Here is a 20,055-nt window from a genome sequence, read left to right on the forward strand (position 1 = left end):
ATTTTAAAATATTTTATTTTATAGATAAAATCTGATTCCAGCATCTAGAGACTAAGACAATTACAGCCTCTTATATTAAATTAATACTCACAAAATTTATGGAAATGTCGATAGTTTGTGAATATTAAATCATCACAAGAATACCAGCTCCCATTCCATGCACTAACAATAATCAAACAGAAAATAAAATGAAGAATATAATCATCCTATTGATATCCATATGAGAAAGAGCACTAAATTAAGCATAAGTCTCCCTGAGAATGGATTGTTCATTGCAAACTGTAAAACAATCTAGGAACAATTACAAATGAATACTCCTTGATTGAAAGATTGTATAATATTTGAATATTCAAAGAGATCATTTTGGCTAAATGTCTCGTATACATGACAAAACATCTGGTAGACCCTACTTTGTGGGTTAAGCATTCTTTTTTGATTCATATATTTTGGGATTTAGGCTGAGCATTGCAAACAGGTTATGTTGTTGGGAGCTACTAGGTGCTAGCAGAATATGCAACCATGCCTTCTCATATTATAATCAGTTATGAAGCAGAGGTCCCAGGACAGAAGCAAAAATTCAATAACTTTAAAGACCCAAGTCCAAGTAATTTATATCTTATAGCTAGGTCATAAGTACTAAAAATTTTGTAATCTTCTTAAGTAACACTACAAATAGGAACTGAGTGCTTGAACCTTCATACTCATAAAGACATTGGAAATTGAAGCCTAAAGTAAATATAAAATTTCATTGAAATACCTAACAAAATGCTAAAGATGGTTCACTGCAAAATAGAAAACCTTTTCTGAAATCATGAAGCTCATTGGATCATGATTAATAAAAATTATTTTTAATACAGCAATTGGGAGAACTTGAGGGCTGGTTCAGTGCTTAAGAAAACTGTCCGTAATTCCAGCACCCAGATGGCAGCTCATGGGTGTTTTTGGCTCCAGTTTCTGGGATCTGACTTCCTGACACTAATAAACATGAAATAAAAATAAAATGTTATTGAAGGAAACAATTGAGAAATTACAAACCTTTGTTTCAAAACACATTCAAAATAGTGGTAATCAAGAAATTTGTACATAGACAAATGGAGTAGAATTAAACAACCCAGCAGAAAACAATGTATTTGGGGTTGGGGATTTAGCTCAGTGGTAGAGCGCTTGCCTAGCAAGTGCAAGGCCCTGGGTTTGGTCCCCAGCTCCGAAAAAAAGAAAAAAGGAAAAGAAAAAAAAAGAAAAAAAAAGAAAAAAACCAATGTATTTGCATTATCAAATGAGATTTGAAGAGCAGCTAAATTACTATTTAGCAGAAATAGAGCGTCTCCTCTACAATTGGTGATAAGAAATAGTGCAAAAATTCACAAATTGTATTTTACTTCGAATCGTTTCTGAATAATAATCCAAAGAGTATTAAAAATAAGAATGTAAAACAGTAAAGAGTCATGTGAAAAAAGGAGTAATCTTTATGACATTGTATTTGAAAGGCAATATATTAAATGTGATACCATAAACATACAAGAACTAAAATAACCAAATGGGATCATGTTAAACAAAGGTCTTGGTGTCATGAAACCGCATGAGTAGATTTCGAAGTAACTTACAGAACAGTAGAAACTACTTGTAATTATATAATTATTAAATGATAAGGTGTTAAATATGCAAAATCCATTAAAGAACAAGAAGCAAATAAAAACTGATAATTTTAGCAGATGTTTATCCAAAGAAAATATAGAAATGTTGCATGAGAAAATGGGCTGAGTATTAATAAATCTTAAGATGCAAGCATGAGAATTTAAATTTTCAGAACTCATATAGCTTATGATAGGGTAATATATGTTTATAAGCTCAGTACTCTTATAGAGTAATGAGAAAGGTAGAAAGCAGAGACAAGGGAAGCTTAAAACCTAATAGATTAGTTGATAGCCATAAGGATTGAATAAGTTGTGAATAATAAGGAAAATTCTCTTCCAAATGAGAAGAGGGCAAGAAATGACAACTTGGATTTTCTCAGACCTCCATATTTGTACAGAAACAGACACATGCACCATGCCAAAATACATATATTGCAGAGAAATATACACATACATTCACACACGCACATAAACACACACACACACACACACACACACACACACACACACACAGAGAGAGAGAGAGAGAGAGAGAGAGAGAGAGAGAGAGACAAAGATTTCTTTAAAGTATCTCTAGAAATAATCAATAAGCCCAAGATAGTGAATTACTGAATTGAACATTACCAGTCATTAAGAAAATGGTAAATGAACAACCTCTGGAGGTAGGAGGTGGGTAAACCCTCTAGAAAGTACGAGAGACCTGGGAGGTAAGAGACTCTCTCAGGACTCAAAAGGGAGGACCTTAGATGAAATGCCCTATAGTGGGGAGAGGTAACTTGTAGAGTGTACCTCCAGTACAAATACAGGGCAGCAAGTGAAGGAATGGGATTACCTTCCGACAGTCAAAACCTCTGAACCAGAATTGCTCCAGTTTGAATGAACTGCAGAGTCAAAATAGAGAAGAACCTGCGGGAAAGGAAGTCCAATGATAAGCCCAACTTTGGATCCATCTCAAGGGGAAGCCCCAAGGCCTGATATAAGTAGTGATATTATGGTGTGTTTACAAAGAGGAGCCTAGCATGATTGCCTTCCAAAAGGCTAAACAAGCAGCTGAAAGAGTCAGATGTAGATAATTATAACCAACCAATGAACAGAACCTGGTGACCAATGTGGTTGAATTAGAGAAAAGCTGGAATAAGATGAGGAAGAAGGTGACCGAATAGCAAGACCAGCAACCTGGACCCCCAGTATAGCTCAGACACTGAGCCACCAACCGGGCAGCATACATCAGCTGATATGAAACATTATACACCACATTATTTAGAAGAGGACTCCCGGTCTTGACTCAGTGAGAGAAGACACACCTAACCCTCAAGAGATTTGGGGCCACAGGAGTGGGGTGGTCTGGTGGGGTGGGGCTGTGGATTGGACCATCCACTTGGAGACAGAGGATGTGAAGTGGTGGTAAGGGATGTGGAACAGTCACAGGGCGGACCAGGCAGGGGATAAAGACTGAACTATATAAAAAAGTTTAAAAAATTAAAAAAAGACAACTAAAAGAATTAGATATGTCAGTGGGAATAGATAGAAACACAGAGATGATAGGGTGGTGAGAGTATCAGCATGTATTGTGAACATGAAGTGGGATGGTTTAAAAACTAATTTAATTATTCAAAATTTAAAAAGCTAGTATTTTTGAACCTCAAATAAGTGTTACTGACGATGCAGAGAAAATACAACACTTAGGTTTTTATGGAGGAAATTTAAAGTAGTACAACCACTATAGAAAAGAATAAGGAAATAGCTAAACACTTTAAATATAATTGAAATATGAACTTAAAACCCATACTTCTGTATGTATACTGTCTTAGTCAGGGTTCTCTAGAGTCACAGAACTTAAGGGTAGTCTCTATATAATAGACTGATGACTTGCAGTCTGTAGTCCAACACTCCAACAATGATCAGCAGCAGCTGTGGGTGGAAGTCCAAAGATCTAGTGGTGTATCAGTCCCGAGGCAGGCAGTCAGGCAAAAAGGAGAAAGTCTTCCTTCTTCCAGTGTCCTTATGTAAATCCCCAGCAGAAGGTGTGTCCCATATTAAAAGTGTGTACCACCTCACCTGGGTCTGGGACTTGCTTTGTTCCAGGTGACCTTGAACTCAGAGATCTCCATGCTTTAAGATCAGGATCAAAGGTGAGCCTTCCAATTCTGGATTGTAGTACATTCCAGACATAGTCAAGTTGACCACCAGGAACATATACTGATGGATTTTGAACAATATCTTAAAGAGACATTTATTTATCCATGCTCCCTGCAACATTATCACAATAATCAATAGGGAAGAGCAAAATATATATCAACCAACACTTGAACAGAGATAGAAAATGTGACATACATACATATATATATATATATACATATATATATATATATATATATATATATATATATATATATAGAGAGAGAGAGAGAGAGAGAGAGAGCGCACTGTTATATAGCCTTGAAAAGGAAGAAAATACCACCACTCATAGCTGAACCATGAGTACTTGATTCTAATTAAGTAAGCTAGTCATAACAGCAGCAATAGCTTAATGATTTTATTCATAAGAAGTATCTAATCAACATAGAAATGGAAAGCTAAAAGGTATTTTCCAGGGACTGCAAAATAGGAGTGGACAGGATTGTGTTTAATGTGTATAGAGTATGTACTTACAAAATGATAAAAGTATTAGAGATCCATTCCAGAATAATGTGATTATAGTTATTATTTCTAAAGTGCATACACAAAATCACAGGTGCATTATGTTTGATGTTATGTTTTGCCTAATAAATATTACAAAGGAAACATGATTATAATTTTGCCTTATAAAATCTTGAGTCCAAATGAATGTAAAACTCCCTGAGTATTTAGACGTTTCTAAGCATTAAGTCATAAAGTCATAAGCATTCACCTTTGTTCTATACAATATAAACTTTCTAGAATTTAGTGACAACCTTAAATTTTCTGACAAATTATGTAGAGGCACAAATAGTGGACCTTCCATACATGACGTAGGAAGATGGTGTTATCTGAACAAGTAGTCTTTGCATACAAAATTAGACAATCGGGGTTGGGGATTTAGCTCAGCGGTAGAGCACTTGCCTAGCAAGCGCAAGGCCCTGAGTTCAGTCCCCAGCCCCGGAAAAACAAGCAAACAAACAAACAAAAAAAACAAAACAAAAAAATAACAAAATTAAACAATCAAATATGTAGTGAGATTATTTTAGCCTTAGTCGAATGACTAAGGGCAGATAGAAACTTATTTGAAACATGAAGATTTACAAAAGTGGTTCATGAAGTGATGAACACAGACCTGAGGAATTTCCCTTCAAAAGGGAAGCCAAACTGCATATGTAGCATACGATGCCTTGTTGGGTACCAGTGGAAGGAGAAGCCCTTGGTCCTGCCAAGGTTGGAACCCAGTGCAGCGGAATGTCAGGGTGTGCGGGTAAGAGGGGTTTATGGGGGGATACACTTATACAGGAGGGGGGAGGGGATCTGGGGCTTATGAACAGGAAACTGGGAAATGGAATAACATTTGAAATGTAAATAAAGATATATATCGAATAAAGAAAAAAAAAAGAAAGAAAAGGGAAGCCAACAATTTCCAGGATTCAGCAAACCCAAGGATGAGGCAAGAAACTTCTCCTTTGGAGACAGAGATATATGAGATGTGGAGAATATACTGGAAGACTTGTTGTCCCCAGAAGTATGATAATATAGATTTCTATGTTCCTATATACTCATAAAGTTTATAAGGATTTGTTGCAGTAATCCTGGGAACTGAAAAACCGTCTTCATAATCTAATAGGTGTGAGAAAACAATTTATTCTCAGAGAGTTACTATTGTTACACTACAAAGTGATAAATCTCATGGTTCTTACTTAATGGTTGGATGGTGGGCAGTGTTTTTTTTTGTATACTTTATGTCTATTTCTCGAGAATTGCCTCTATTGAGCTGAGAAGTGAACATGAGCTAAGAAAGTATATCTAAGTCCTCTCCTATTGCCAATATCTTCAATGAAGAGTGAGACTGATGTATCATCAAAAATCAGAAATGGATACAGTTCACAGAATCAAAAACAGAATCAGAAGAGGCTATTAGTCACTGCAGAAATAAAAATACCTCCTTGAGTAAAGAGCACGTAGTTAAAACAGTTTATATTATTTGTTAAAGACTATGGCCTTTGCCTCTTAATTTCTATGTATTCATATAAAACTTTTATCTAACACTTGTACATTCACGTTTATTGCTAGTCTAGTCAAAATAACTAGGAAATATAATCAGTCTAGATGCACATCAGGTAATGAATAAAAAATAAAAGTGTGGTAGTAACAGTAAAGAAAAGTTATATTTGTGGGTAAAGAATAAAATTGGAAAAATTTATACTGGTTAGATAGCAAAATTTAGAAAGATAAATATTACATGTTATCTCTCATATTTTTACTCAAGCTTTGAATCTTAAGATTTATATATTTAACTAGGAATACCTATCAAAACCAAGAAACTAAAAAGGCCATGGGGAGAATGCTTTAAGGAATGACGGGGCGTGGAGCATACATAAAATAAAGGGAGAGTTGTGCGATACTGTGAATGGAAAGGGTTAAATAGTGGTGAAAGTGTAGAAATGAGATGAAGGGTTAACTAAAATAAAGAAAATGTGAAAGTCTTATGAAAATGTATAATTTTGTAATCTATTCATTAAATATAATTTTAGTATCCCACTGTGTAAATGAACCTTATTTTCTGTATCCACTCTTCTGTCATGGGACATCTGGGTTGTTCCCAGCTTCTGTCTATCACAAAAAAGGCCACTATGAACATAGTGGAGCACATGTCCCTGTGGAATGGTGGGGCATCTTTTGGGTATATTTCCAGGAATGGTATTCCAGAGTCTTTAGGTAGGTTTAGGGAGGTTTATAGGGAGGAGCCTCCACATTGATTTCAAGAGTGGTTGTAACACTTTTCAATCCCACCAGCAATGGATGAGTGTTCCTCTTTCTCCGTGTCCTCCCCAACATATGTTGTCACCAGAGGTTTTGATCTTAGGAATTTTGACTGGTGTAAGGAGGAATCTCAGAGTCCTTTTGATTTGCATTTCTCTGATCACTAAGGACTTTGAACATTTCTTTTGGTGCTTCTCAGCCATTCAAGATTCCTCTGTTGTGAATTCTCAGTTTAGTTCTATAACTTATTTCTTCATTGGGTTTTTTTTTTTTTTTTGGTGGTTAGCTTCTTGAGTTCTTTATATATTTTGGGTAATAGCTATGTATTGAATATGGGGTTATTTTTTCCCAATCTGTAAGTTGCCAATTTGTGATTTTTCTTATTGACTATGTCCTTTGCCTTAAAGAATCTTTCCATTTTCATGAGGTCCCATTTATCATCAATTCTTGATCTTACAGCATGGGTCATTGAAGTTTTATTTAGGAAAATTTCTCCTGTGCCAATGAGTTCAAGGCTCTTTCCCACTTTCTCTCCTATTAGATTGAGTGTATCTGGTATTAAGTTTGAGGACATCCTGATTCTTGCAGGCAAATGGATAGAACTAGAAAATATCATCCAGAGTGAGGTAACTCAGACCCCAAAGGACATGCATGGTATATTCTCACTAATAAGTGGATATTAGCCCCCCCCAAAGAACGTATTATACTCAGATATAGTATACACTACTCGAAAAGCTCAAAAAGCTGAAGGGCCCAAGTGAGGATGCCTCTGTCCCTGTTGGGAGGGAAAAGAAATCAGCCACAAGCGGTGAAGGAGGAAAGTAAAGGGGATGGACAAGGGATAGCGATAGGGCAGAGGGGAACATGTTCTGGTATTCTGTATAGGGAAAAGACTGAACCACATAGGGCCAGCAGAACGAATGTAAACAGGCAAGCTTGGGAGGAATGGGGTTGGGAGGACCCTCCAGAATGTACCAGAGACCTCGGAAGTGTAAGAGCCTCAGGACTCAAAGGAGGACCCTGGATATAATACTCTACAGCTGGGAGAGAAAATTTATTGAACCCACTTTCAGCAGAAAGAAAGGACATCAAGTGAAGGATGGGTTTGGTATCCCACAAGTAAAAGCTCTGACCCATAATTCTTCCAGTCTGAAAGAAATTCAGGAAATGGAAAAGAGCCTGAGGAAGAGAAGGTCCAGTGACAGGCCCAAAGTGGGATCCAGCTCAAAGGGAGGCCTCAAGGCCTGTCTCCATAACCGAAGCTATGATCTGCTCTCAAAAATAGACCTATCATGACTGCCCTCCAAAAGACCCAACAAGCAGCTGCAAGAGTTAGATGCAGATATGTACACCCAATCAATGATCAGAAGCCACTGACTCCTCTGGTTGAATTAGGGAAAAGCATGAGGAAGCTGGGGAGGTCAACCCTGTAGAAGGACCAGGAGTGTCACTTAATCTGGACACTCAAAAATCAAAGGATCTCTCAGACACTGGATTACCAACCAGGCAGCATATGCCAACTGAGATCAGGCCCCTAACACATATTCATCAGAGGACTCCTAGGTATGGGTTCAGTCAGAGCAGATGCACCTAACCCTCAGGAAACTGGAGGCCCCAGGAAGTTTAGATGTCTTGTGGGGTGGGTGTGCTGGGTGTGGTGTGGAAACCTTATTCAGACTGACAGGGTGTTGTGTGGTCAAGGTATGGGATGTGGAACAGTTGAAGAGTGGACCAGGAGGGGAATAACATCTGTAGTTTAAAAATAAATTTAAAAAAATTTGGATGTAACTTTAGCTAGGACCACTCTCAAAGATGCCTGGGAACTTCCATTGTCCTCAGTTTATAGCTTGTCCCAGAGATACTCCTCCCAATCCAGTTGTCTCTCCCAGGAGTTTTGCCCTCCCTCCTCGTCCACCTCATTCCTCCTGTTCCTATACCCACACCCTCCCCAACTCGGTCCTCTTCCTCGATATTCACCACGATATATAATCTATTTCTACTTCTCAGTGAGATCCAAGTGATACCTTTTGATTCCTACTTGTTGCCTAGCTTCTTTGTGTCTATAGTTTGTACTTTCTGACTAATATCCATTAAAAAGGGAGTATACACACAATGAGTGTCCGTCAGGGTCTGAGCTATTTCACTTAGAAGGATCTTTTCTACTTCCATCCAATTGCCTACAAATTTCCTATTGTCATTTTTAATGGCTGAGTAATACTCTATTGTGAAAAATGTACTATACATATATTATCCATTCTTTTGTTGAAGGGTATCTAGGTTATTTCTAGTTTCTGACTATTATGATTAAAGCTGGTATGAACATATTTGCATAAGAAAGTATATTTTTAGTATAGTAGAGCTCCTTTTAGGTATATGTCCAGGAGTGGTATAGATGGGTTTTCTGGTAGATTTATTACCAATTTTCTCCAAAGGCATAAATTGATATACAAAGTGGTTTCATAAGTTTGCACACCCACTAGCAATGGAGGAGTGTTCTACTTGCTCTGTGTACATGAGAAGTACCTTGAGTTAGCCATTCTGATGGATGTAAAACTCCTCTCAGGGTTATTCTCTGTTCACTACGGAATTTGTTCTATATTTTCTAATTGGGTTACTTGGTTTGTCAATGTCTAGTTTCTTTAGTTCTTTATATATTTTGGATATCAGTCATCTGTCAGATGAGGAGTTGGTGAAAATACTTTTTTCTATTCTGTAGACTGTTGTGTAATCTTTTTGGCTGTGCTCTTTGCCTTACAGAATTTTTTCAGTTTCATGAGGTCCCATTTATTAATTGTTGATCTTAGAGTATCAGCTGTTTTTCTTCTAGCAATGTGGAATTGGCGTCTGTATCATGTTCTATAATTTACAAAATTTCCATTTAAGGGGCAAGGACACAAATAAAACAACAAACCTGAAAGACACAATTTGTCCTACTTACAAGATGTATAGAAATAAAAGACAGAATAGAATTTAAGGGAAGGGCCAATATGTGACTGGCCCAACTTGAGACCCATTCCATAAGAGAGAACCCATCCCTGACACTATTAATGATATTCTGCTATATTTTCAGACAGGAGTTGAGCAAAAATGTTATCAAAGAGGCTTTATTCAACAGCTGATGGAAACTGATGCAAAGACCCACAGCCAAACATCAAGAGGAGCTTGAGGAATCCTTCTGAAGATGTGGTGAGAAGATTGAAGGAGCTAGATTCATCAAGTATACTACAAGCAAACCTAGAGAATCAACTGGATTCATATCCTGGGTCAAATAGACTGAACAGCTAACTAGACAGCATGTGTGGGATAGACCCATACCCTCTGTGCATATGTATCAACTGTGCAGCTGGGTCTTTATGTGGGACTCATAAAGCAGGAGCAAGGGCTATCTCTGAGTACATTGCCTGCCTTTGGATCCCTTTCTATTAACTGTGCTTCCTTGTCTAGCCTCAGCTGAAGTTATGTGCCTAGTTTTACTGCAACTTGATATGCCAAGGCTTTTTGATATCCATGGTAGGCCTCCCCTCTTCTGTGGATAAATGGAGGAACAATAAATGAAGAGAGGGGAGAGGGATGGACTGGGAGAAAAAGAAGGATCGAAAATTACACACACACACACACACACACACACACACACACACACACATGAATTTATAATGAAAAAGTTACAATGAAGAAACCATGCATAGCTACAAATTCTTAGATTATGTGGTTTACTACACCAAAATCTCAAACCAGATTGAGATATCTCCTTGTGGTTCGTCAGTCAGGAAGATTCTATGACCTTCAAAAAAAACACGTGAACATGTACTTCCTTTGGTTTGCACACCATCGTTGATGATAAAACCTATTGCTTTAGAAATCAGAATTCTTGGTTATAAAATGCAGAGTTATCAAGCTAAGTCTTAGGTAGAAACTCTTTCCGCGAGGCTAACCTTTATAGGGTAGAAAAGTAACTATGTGAGTTGCTTAGGGTAAAGAGACAAAAATTATACTCAGCTATGAAGTGTACATATGTTAATGCCAATGGAACAAAGCTGTATCTGGTATGGTAAACAATAAAACACAAATGGCTAGGAGTGTCACAGACTTTATCAAGGAACTTATTACTGTTGGTATTTAAGCAAACACCTAGACAGTTACTAATTTCAGACTTAATCAGATAGTCTTTTCTTTGGTATTTTGAAGTATATGCAAAACTCACAGCTATTGATGTTCTGATAATAAGTGTCAGCAAAGTATAAAACCCCAACGTAGACATTTAGGCAACTCTATGTATGCTGAATGATTATGGGAAAGAAATTTCTAGATACAAGAAGAGATTGGTAAGACAGGTAAGAAGAGACAGAGAGAGACGGAGAGAGAGAGAGAGAGAGAGAGAGAGAGAGAGAGAGAGAGAGATATGGAGAGAGAGAGGGAGGAAGGGAGGGAGAGAGAAAGAGAGAGAGAGTCTTCTCCTCTTCGAAAATATTAAAGTATGGAATGACCTAGGATTCCTAAGGAATAAACAAAACAAAATATAAAAAAATTTGTTATGACTAAGAAATGGTATAACATGGAAATTTTCAAAAGCTGTCATTAGTGTAAATGACATAGAGTTTTAAACATGGATAGACTCTATCAGTTATTTACTGTATATTTTTACTAAGTTCTTTAAAGTATCAGAACGTTGCTCAATATTTAAAATGAAATATCAGGGAGCTTGTAAAGGGTTCTGGTTAGTTGATTCTGATGTTCTTTCTATGTAGTTTCAATCCCCTTTAGATCCTTCAGTCCTTCCCCTAAATCTTCCATAGGGGTCCCAGACCTCAGTCCAATGATTGACTGTATTTGTATTTGTCTCAGTCAGCTCCTAGTAGAACCTCTCAAAGAACAGCCATGCCAGGTTCCTTTCTGCAAGCACAATATAGCATCAGTACTAGTGTCAATGTTTGGTGCCTGTATGTGGGTGTTTTTCCCTATTTGGGCCAGCGACTGAATGGTCTTTTCTTTAGTCTCTGCTTCATTTTTGTACCTTTATTTCCTTTACATAGGGTCAAATTCTTGAAGATGAGTGGGTGGCCCTATTCCTCAACTGAGGGCCAAGTCTATCTACTGGAGTTAGTCTCTTCGGGTTCCATCTCTGCACTGTTGTATCTATATGATACATGTGCAAATCTATTAGCCATTCTTATTAGGTTAAGGACTTACCTAAAACATAGTTACATAAGTACTATGTCAAGTCATTATTTTTTAAACATAAAAAAAGCCCTGCCAAGTAGATTTTTGGAGATTGATACTGGGAGACTTGACCGAAATGGGGTGATGAAGAAAATACATTTAACACAAACTTAATGGAAGCTAGAGGAAGCCTATATCATATAATTTTACACCCTAGGAAGTTGCTAAGTGTTCCCAGTTCAGAGACAAGAGAGACAGATAGACTATGCGAGATTTTTGAAAGAATAGCAGTAGATAAGTCAAGAGGAGTATTATCCTGTCAATAGAAAAGTAATAGACAATTTTTAGTATACCTGGGTGGGATGGTCCATTGCTACAGTGCCAACACTGAGGAAGCTAAGTCAGAAGGATTTTGTCAAGAACAAGGCCAGCTTCATCTGCATATTTTCTAGGCCTTCCAGGAATACAAAGCAAGATCATGACTCGAAACAATAAAAATTATAACAACAAAAGTTTTAATGAGAATAGAAAGTATGGATATGTTTTAGTTATATATTTGAGGGTAGATTCTGCATAGAATAAGTGGTGATAATAATGATTATGGGCTTTGATTCTCCTTGTTAACCATTGTGGGAAGATTTATATAACGTTTAGAAAGAACATGAATGGTTATAAGTCACATGATAAAATTATCAGAGATATCAAAGCAAAACATTAGATTACATGAGAAGCTTTGGTATCTGAAAGGAACCAAAGTCAGTTCCCAAGTCATAGTGCATAAACAGAAAGCTACCCCTAGAAAAGAAGAGCTCAAGGACAAGTAGACGGTGAGAATGAGAGAGCAGAAAGTCTTATTAATGACAGGTCTTCATCAATATGTAGAAAAGAAGGACCCAGAAAACATAACCTCAAATCCACTGTGTTTCACTTCAATCCATCATGTGCCAGTGAGGTACCATCCTTTAGTATACATCACTTCTGTACCATGGCAATGATTATCTCCAGAAGACCGTGATCACTTCTCAACAAAGCAGTTAGTTTCGTAAGAGAAATCTGCTACTAGAATGAATTAAAATTTCCTTTGCAAACTTAACTGTGTGTTTGTTTGGCATCTGGCTGTACATAACACAATATATTTTCCTATCTAACTACATGGATTTTAATATTTTTTCATAATATGAAATTATTTATTTTCTTTAGTATCAGTTTTTCAAACTACTTTCCCTCATTGCTACTTCAATTTATTTCCCTTACCTACTTTGTGGTTTTTCTAGTTAGCCCAAAGCCAGTCTTGCAGAATCAAAACTTATATTTCATATATTATTTTGCTAGTAAGAAAATACAGTGATAATGGGCTGGCCTTATCCTGACATTGTGTTTCTATTAACGATTTCAGACCCAAGGGTTTGGCTGATGACCAGCGTGAGATCTTTATTACCTAAAGCTGGATAATGCTTCCTGAAAGGTAATTGAAGCTCTTCAGAAATGTTGAAGACTTTTCCCGAGGCTGAATAATTATAATTTGGAAATGCTTTCAATTTTCCATGACAAGGTTGGAGAATCTAAAGATGGCTAAGTGAAGGAAATTAATAGATTATTGATCGAAAAGGCTTGTAATTCCTTAGTGAATTGGATTTGGTTTAATCATTTAGATCAGGTCAACGCCATAAATCTTCTAAAAAAATCAATGGAACAAAGGATGCCATGAGATATCTTCATAGATATTTCCTTGGTTACATCAGGTCTAGACACATGTTACTCACTCTAACCATAGAGAATAGAAAGTTCTGGCCAGTGATCAGAGGAAGCAATTTAACACTGGGCACATGAGTAGACATATGGCCATTCTTTTCTGCTTTAAGACAGATTTAAAATTTGGGAGCACATGGGCTGGCCTCTGAAATATGTGACCTTGTAGAATACTCTTTGCTTTGAACCCTCCAAATGCTAGAATGATGTTATGTCAGGCACAATATAATGACCTTCTGCTTCTCACCATCTTTTGCTAAGTGGTGCAAAACACTTAGCTTTTTGACCATCCGTACTCACTTAGAATTTTTAAGATGGTGTATCACTATTTTTAAGGTAGAAATCTGGGAATAAACTGACTAGTATTTATATTGTTCCCACCACTAATTGTTATGAATATATGATCAGCTTATACAACTATTATAAGTTTATCTCCCCTTTCTACAAAACAGTCGAATTAAGACCTAATTTATATCCCATAGCAAAATAAAGTGATTAGTCTTTGGTAGTCATTCATATTATGATAACAATTATTTACTTATTATTTCTGTAGCAGAACATAATTGACAATGAAGCCAAATCATTATCCCAGTATGGTCTTAAACAATGACATAGAGAAGTTTATTGTGTATCTTATGATGTTGAAGTGTTAATTTGTAATCCATCTTTATTTTGCATTAATATTTAATTTATTTTCTAATATTATAATACAAACCTTTGATTGGCACACTTCTAATCAAAACCTTAACAACTATTCATTTTGATGTAATAGTTCAGCCAATGCTTTTTTATAGAAAATGTTCGAGATGAGGAGTTGAAATGATTGAAGTTCTGGTTTCTTTATAAGGCTCTATTTTGCTTTGTTTATGTTTTTTATTTGGAATAATTCATCCCCCTGAATAAGAAATTTATCTCAATTGCAGTTGGTTTTCTTATGGATTTATTTGATACTTGCTCTTCTGCATCAAAAATACTTTTTCTCTCCTTCTTCTCTATTTGCCTTCATCCCTTTCCACCTGCAGACCCCTGTCATAAGCTATAATTGTGTTACTAGTCAGTCAAGCAAGGAAACTCATAAAGATTTAGGCCCATGCTCCACACATGTTCTGAACTTTAAATTATTACTCTGAATTTTATGTCCTCCGGAAGACTTCTACTTAGAAAGAATCCAGAATGAATCATCACAATCACTTGAGCTCTGATCTAGAGTGTGCTTTACCTAGATGTACATGAAAGGTTGAAGGATGCATGATGTGCTAGCACTGCACCATATTTCCACACTTCATTATATTTTCTCTTCTCCATGTACTGTATTTTCTAATATCACAAAGTCTCTCACAATCAGTATATCAATCCCCCTTCTTCACGGAGAAATTCAAAACAACTATTGTTCCAAATGACTCCGAAATGAGGTTACTTGAAATCTTAGCATTTAGCTGTCACTCACAAAAATATTACAAAGTGAGCTTTGCCTCTTAGTGACACTTCTCTGAGTAACTCATACGCAGGTGCCCAGATTTCTTATTATATAACTGTGCTGTTACAAAGACCCTTGGCACACATTGCTTCCAAACTTCATTGACTAAAACAGATTTCCACAGAAGGTAGGGTTAAAAAACAGGGCATGAGAATTTTGATGAATAACAATTATAAACACATTTTGAAAAATGCATGGTAGAATCTACAATAAGCCCATTATCTCTACATTTATAGAAAAACCCTGAAATCTTAGAAGTTGATTACAGTCACATATAAAACACCCACATTGTGTTGTTGAAAACTTCAACCATGCTGCTGTGAAAGTTATGAAACAGCCAGATAAAACTGGGCCAGTAGAAGGGGAAGGAAGGCTGTAAATATAAAAATGGTAGCAAAGGTATCTGAACAGATGTACTGTGGATAATTGTGTTGCTTCTTGGAAATTTCTTCTTGGAATATCTCATTTGTTTTTACTATATTCATCCCCTTTATTTTATATGAAAGACATATATAACTGTGTAGAGACCTTTAAAAACTTAGTTTGTGCATAGAAAGTGCGCAAAAGCCATTGTAAGAAGATAGACATAAACATAACTTGACAATGAAAAGGGGTGATTGAAGTAGAGAAGTAGACAAAAGAAAAGCACCATAGATTGGTAAAACCTGATGTTATTACACAGAAGGTTCTCACAGTATCATAAAGTGTGCAGACTAAAGATACAAGCCCCTTTTTACAAAGGATTTATTTCATTTCCCTTTTCTTTATCACAACCCTCCCCTATATCTTTCCTTGCTTTCTTTTATATTACTTGCATCATTTTGCATTGTTACATACATACGTGCCTCATATACATATTATATGTATGTATATATACATATATATATATATATATATATATATATAATTTGCTTATCTATATACACATACAAACTCCAAGATAACTATTTACATTGGATAACCAACTGATGAGCTCTTCCCTGGGGATGACTATTTCTCCAACTTTTCGGATCCCTTTGTTGCCTGTGCTTCTTTGTTTTAGTCTGAGGATTCCTGAATGTTCCCTGTCCACTCCTTCATGTCTACTGTTCTTGTCCTTATTAGTTCATGTATAGGCAACAATATTGGTGAGATTCTGTGGATTTATCTTCTGAAATTTCTAGGGAACAGAATCTCACTACAAACTACCTGACCTTAAAATCATTCCAACTCCTTTTCAAAAATGATCCCCGAGGTGTCTGTATTAGAGTCATATTGTAGATGTATCAGTTGGGACTGAACTCCTCCACTCTGTGTTTTGATTATTTGCAGTCTTTTTGTCCTGGTCTCCATCTTTTGCAAAAATACATGTGTCATTATTTCAGTAGATGAATAGTAGAAATAACAAAACCTTATCACTTTTTCATAATGGTACAATTTGCATGTTCTTCATTAGTGAATTCTTAAATGTGCTCTCAGTCATTAATGGGTTATATTAGGATTCAAATTTTTGCAACCAAATCTCAGAAACTTCATACCTTGTGGGGATGATATTTGTTAGATTGCACTCTAATCCATAAACATATAGATTATTAGTGATGCTCCTCTTTTATGAAGTAACTATCAATTGCTGGGGCACTGTCTAGATGTTATATATATATTTGATATTTGGTCTATCAGCCTGTTTGACTCTCATTCTTAGTAAAGTTTGTTATTGCTTTATCGTTCTTTTTTTCCTTCCACCTTTAGGGATTCTTGTGAATTCCTTGAGCTTTCTCAGACAAACAAGTATTATTTCTTTGCCTGCATATTCTTTATTTATTCACATCTGTTAAGTCCCATTCCCATGGAGGGCAATTCATTCTTTGATGCTAGAGGTTAACATATGAACATCTCTACATCTGGATGTAAAATATAAAACTCACAGCTAAATGAGGCTTTTAAACAACAACAAAATGTTTCTAATGTAACCTAAGGTATCAGCACACAGCTGGAAACAGGGAATGAGAAATTATTTCATCAAAGAATAGTTTGACCAAAGTATACATTATGTGCATTAACTTTTGATTTCTTCTTCTTTCAAGAAATAGAGCAAATTCCAAACTTTATGTTCTAGACAAAGAGGAAAAATAAGAAAGCCTGAAAGATGAGAACAACAAAGGAAGGGTAAACATGGGAAGTGGAGCAAAAAAGCAGTGTAAGCATTGTGAGTCAGAACAAGATGAGAATGTACTGGATTTGAAGTTTCCCTTCCCCCGTGTTTGCAAGGGTGGCTGAGTTTTCCACTGCTTGCACCTTCTCAAAATAGATGACGAGCACCCTAGAGCCCATCTGTAGTGAGAATTGGTTAGTGACACATGACAACCATACCCTGAAATGTACTCAGCTTTCAAGTGGTTGTGCAATGAGAATATGTGCCTTAAAAATGGCTTTTACCTTTTTCAGAACCCGTCATGATAGGTTTGCAAATATATCATGGGCATATTTTGCTACTCTCTTCTTCAGAAGCACAGTTTCTGTTATACCCCTAATACCTAAGACCTTACACTTCCCTATAGAAGACTTGGGGAAAACCCCTAAAATCCCCTGAACATGACAGAAGCCTAGGGAGACTGAAATGGCTCCTATTCACTTTGTCTTCATACATGGTTGACTATATATCTGTGGAATAACCTCTATCCTTCCTTCTTTATCTTTTATAGTTATTTCCTTTTGTATCTTCTGTTATAATGTAGCTTGTCATGAAATGAATATGGAAAAATCAACTATCTACTCCTCACTCACTGTACAAAAATTCTTTATCCCTTTACTTTCTAAATTCTTTGATCCTGGACATCATCTGCAAATAATCATAATTGGACTCACGACTCTCTTCTACTAAGACATAAACAAAAACTTGTGTATCTTTTGTTTTAAGCAAGCTTAATCATTTATTATTTAAATGATTATTTAATTTCATATTTGGAAAGAATGTATTTTAAGCTGTTCCAACCATATTAACTATGTGTGAAGGACTGACGTCATTGAGTGTGGAGAACCTATCTCTACATTTCTCCAAACAAAGCTAGCTCCCTTGCCAGCCATCAATGACAAGTACATGCTCAACTAGGAGAGTGTATTCTGGCATCCCTCTATATATGTTGGAATTTCCGCTGGTTTGGTTTTGAGTGAGCAACCATAACTCTTATGAATTGATTTGTGGCTCAGATATGTCATGTACAGAAGAAAATGTTGTTGTAAAATTATAAAGCATGGTATCTTTTACCCCCACTAGACCAGTACCACAGTGCCTCAAGATATCTAATAGATATCTTAATCTCAGTCAGCAAAGCATCTCACCCACTCAGCTCCATCCCTTATCACACTGCTGAAGGCCTCTCTCTGAACCTGGCAAATATCTGTCTACCTATTTAGTTCCCAAGGCAAGTATTCACCATGCCAGAAATATATACCTCAATTCCATGGTGGTCCAGTGTCTCTACCACCACAAACTCTCTTAAACTTAAATCACCATATAAACAAACACACAACACAATAACCTCTGATCCAATTGGTAATATATAATTTGCTCATCTAGACACAGAAAATCCTTACACATCCACCCCTCAAGATTATTCATAGCAACATGTAAACATACAGAGTGGAATCATGAAATCAGACTTGATGTTCTCTCCATGGCTTCTCCTCCACATTCTTCCATTTAAGTCTCTTCCTCTTCTCTCAAACTTTTCTCCCACCCATCCTTCCTTTGCGTCCAATGAAAGGCCTAATTCTATCTTGTACCTGCCTTCACCTGTATGACAACCTACAAGAAAGCATCTCAGCTTTGTCTGACTCTTTCTATCCAGTTTTCTATGATGTACCTCCATCTTCTATTTTCTGATACCTTTATGGAAAGAAGCTAAAATAGATGAGTCACCTATTGCTACGCACTGACTATCAGGTGCTCTCAGAACTTTGAACATTAGCCAGTATCAACTAAAAAATAAGCCACTCTGAGAAAGATTTACTATATTTCAAGTATATTAACATAATCATAAATATTGAAAAGGCAGTACTGGACACATGCCCAAACATGAAATGATAAGTAGATCAGCATTCTGTATGAATATGTATATGCATGTAAGTGTATGTGTATGTGTGTATGTATAATACGTGTGTGATTGTGTATATAACTGTAGTAATAGTAATTGAAGATAAAACATTAATTTGGAAGGAAGGAGTTAAGAGAAAATTTGGAGACGGAGAGGTAGACATCATTGACATTCTTGTATAAAGTTATTAAAATAAATTAAATTTAAGAAGTAGGTAGTTTGATAGTATAAACTCTTTTTTTAATGGTTACATAATCAATCAGAAAAATTTGTTTTCTTCCATAACTGCCAAGCTTCCATTTCACTAGGGCTGCAACTTGCTTGGGTCCCTACTGTAGCATGCAGAGTCTGGCAGAAAGTAAGGAAACAGATGTCGTTTCTTCCCAAGGTCCTTTAAGTAGCTTCCAGCACTTTGAAAACAAACAAGCAGAGAGAACTTTTGGGGGAGCAGTATTGCCCACCCTTTTCAACCTTGCTCTCATAAAATATAATTATTATATTCCATATTATGTATTATATGTGGTATACAGTTTTACATGAGGCAAGGGAGAGCAGGAAACTGTGCATGGAGAAACTAAGACTAAGAACTTGTGTTTCAATTTTCAACACGGGATTACTCTAATCTTAGCCAACTTTTAAAAAACAGTACAAACACGGAGCAGAAGGTTGGGTATTTTGCATCGGAAATTAGGATTTGAATTAGATAAATTTCATTTTATTTTTAGTAAGATGATATGGGTGAAGTTATTAATATTTCTGTGTTACCATAGAGAAGTATGATTTCAATATTCTGGTTATACATTTGTATGTTGGAAAAGACATTTGAATAACAAAAACAAAAGTAGCAAATGATCCTTTGTACTGAATTTTTTTCTATTTCTAACAGGTGTGATTTAAAATTGTACATAAAGAAACTGAATGATTTAGATGGTATGAATTAGTCAGAAATTTACATGACAAATATTGGCTATAAAAATACCTGGAGTTAGGCAGAGATGCACCACATAACTTAGCTGTTGATGAAGTCTACGTCATGCAG

Source organism: Rattus norvegicus, chromosome 5 (assembly GCF_021556685.1).
Source record: "Rattus norvegicus strain SHRSP/BbbUtx chromosome 5, alternate assembly SHRSP_T2T, whole genome shotgun sequence".
NCBI classification, from domain to species: domain Eukaryota; kingdom Metazoa; phylum Chordata; class Mammalia; order Rodentia; family Muridae; genus Rattus; species Rattus norvegicus.